This window comes from Nelumbo lutea, chromosome 1 (assembly GCF_056320005.1).
Source record: "Nelumbo lutea isolate HS-2025 chromosome 1, American lotus-T2T, whole genome shotgun sequence".
In the NCBI taxonomy this organism is placed as follows: Eukaryota; Viridiplantae; Streptophyta; class Magnoliopsida; order Proteales; family Nelumbonaceae; genus Nelumbo; species Nelumbo lutea.
This window is the reverse complement of record NC_142684.1, coordinates 112,450,535-112,452,885: the sequence shown is the minus strand read 5'-3', so window position 1 is coordinate 112,452,885 and position 2,351 is coordinate 112,450,535. Positions and strand designations below refer to the sequence as shown.

At 37.9% G+C, this 2,351-nt stretch overlaps 1 long non-coding RNA gene across 1 annotated transcript; it reads left to right on the top strand.

Annotated features, from left to right (window-relative positions):
• The first annotated feature begins 812 nt into the window (after window positions 1–812).
• LOC148876855 (uncharacterized) lies at window positions 813–1,637 on the top strand. The gene is made up of 2 exons (XR_016105229.1): window positions 813–981; window positions 1,078–1,637. It is a non-coding gene; the product is annotated as an uncharacterized LOC148876855 (long non-coding RNA).
• The last annotated feature ends 714 nt before the right edge of the window (window positions 1,638–2,351 follow it).

Here is a 2,351-nt window from a genome sequence, read left to right as displayed (position 1 = left end):
TTTAAGGGTTTTTAAGAATCTTTCGATTCCTTAATATAAGGTCATTGATAATGTCCTTGACTCGATTATGGAATTTCAAGAGTGCAAAATTTAGTCTAAGGATGAAAGTTGAACCAAAGATTGTAGCTATATAAGGTGGGAGCCCCTTGATTTGAGAGTGATTAAAATTAATTTTGATGCTTCTTAGATGGAGGATGGTATATACACCATTGAGGCTCTTGCTAAGAATCACTTGAGTGCAGTTTTAGATATTAAAACTTATAAATTGGGTTTTACCTCCATTAATAAGGCAGAAGCTTTGGCTACTTGGGAAGCCCATAATTTGGCCTTAAATTTCAAAAAAATTTCTCTCATAATCAGGGTGATTATGATTCCAAAATAGTAATATCTTTAATAAGTCAAATCAGTGTGCATAAAACCTGATGAGTGTCATTCAAGACTGTAGGAGTTCAAAGAGAAATGCAGGAAAGGGATCATCTACAAGCATGTATTTCGTAAAAAAAAATCAGACTGCAAATTGACTGGCTCACCATGTTCATGAAACCCAATTGTCGAGTGATAACCGTCTCTTTAAACTTTTATAAGCTACTTTGGCGTTTTGCATTTATTTGCTAGGGTGATTTGTGGGGATGTGCTACCGCCCTTTTGTATCCTACGTTTATTACGAAAAAAAAAAAGAAAAACCATTGCATTGGAATATTCTACTTTCTCAAAGCTACGATCCATGACAATTTGTCCAATCAATCTACGAGCCCTCCGAATAAATAAATAAAACCTTTTACTTTATAGCTAATATGATATTATTATGTGTTAAACAAACCCGATTGAACCATTAAAAAACCCAAAATAAATTCTTTCCAAGGTCATTGGAACTCCCTCCCCAATTCGAGACTCTCTTTCCTCCGAGCCTTAACTCAAACATTCCACTGGCCATTCACCACACCGGCGTTCGTGACCGTGGATGGGGAAGCATTCTGGCAGGTACTCTGCAATTTTTCTGTGGGTTTCATTATTCGCATTCCTCTTCTTCTTCTTCTTCCAAACCTAACGTTATTTTTGTTTTTCTATTTTCAACAGATCGAACAACACTTAACAGTTCATATCGGCGGTCAGCATTCATCGGAACAAAGGTAATCTTGTGCTTCTTGCAGTCACAGGAGATGGAAATTGTTTTCGAAGCAACAAAATACCTGCGTAGCTTTCCTCAATTATGAACAAATCCCTGTGTTTATAGCGTGGGAACTTGAGAAACCACCATTGCAAGAACACGAGATTATCGTTGGCTTGAGAAAGCAAATGCAAAAAAAAGTTTCAGAGCACCGAAGAATTTACTACTTGCACATAACCCATGTCTTTGAATCAAGATAGTAGCTAATCTAGATTAGGAAAATTCTTTTTTTTGTCCCCGTGTTTTCTAGAAATTACTGAAATTTCTAAGACATGCCTGTTATCTTATCATCGACAGCGACATAGGAGGTATCAATTGAAAAAGAGAACCCACCTCCTACAGGTGCCTCTTAAGTATATGTGCCTTTATTTTTTGTTTGAAATCATTGCAGTCAATAGAACGTTTCTTGGAGCAGCAGCAATTTTTCTGATTGATACTAATGATTCAGGAAACATTTTCAGTATTGATACCCATTATCCAGTGCCACATCGCTGTCCTATTGGCAACAACGAGCTGCAGTTTTAGTAAATGCCAAATTTGATATTGCTCGAAACAATGACTTTCAAATTTCTGAGACATAGTTTGGAGCACCATTTTTATAAAAATGATTCCAAATGAATACCCTGTGAAGCATCGTTTTCCTAATATAGCACTGATGTGATGCCGTTGCTCTAAGGAACGGCAACAATGCCAAACAACTGCTAAGTATAGCATATTTGCTTTCTGCAAAACAGAGAAACATACAAAAGAAAAAAAAAAATTAGTCGGGTGATGCAATTCATCTATGCCCAGAAAACCCATATGAGAGAATGAGATGGAATTGCAGACCTCCGTTTAACCAGAGGACAAGGGGCTTGGAAGACGGATCTATTTCTGCTTCAACAAAGTAGTAGAATAGAGCTCTATTTCTTTTCGTCCACAGTAGCAAAGCTTGAGAACTGCTGAAAACTGACTTGGGGTTGGCCGGCTAACGTAGTAATTTTATTAGAAATAGACAGAGAGGCTGCAATCTCCAAGAGAAGGAACAGCAGAAATAGAGTTGTAAGAGCGGCAATGGCATTACACCGGATGCTAATGCCGGACGTCGGTCGTTGTGGTCATTGGTGGCCTAGTCACTGGATGCCAAGTTCGGATGAAAGACGGTGGAAGGGGAGTTCAAATGACGGATCTATTTTTTGTATTT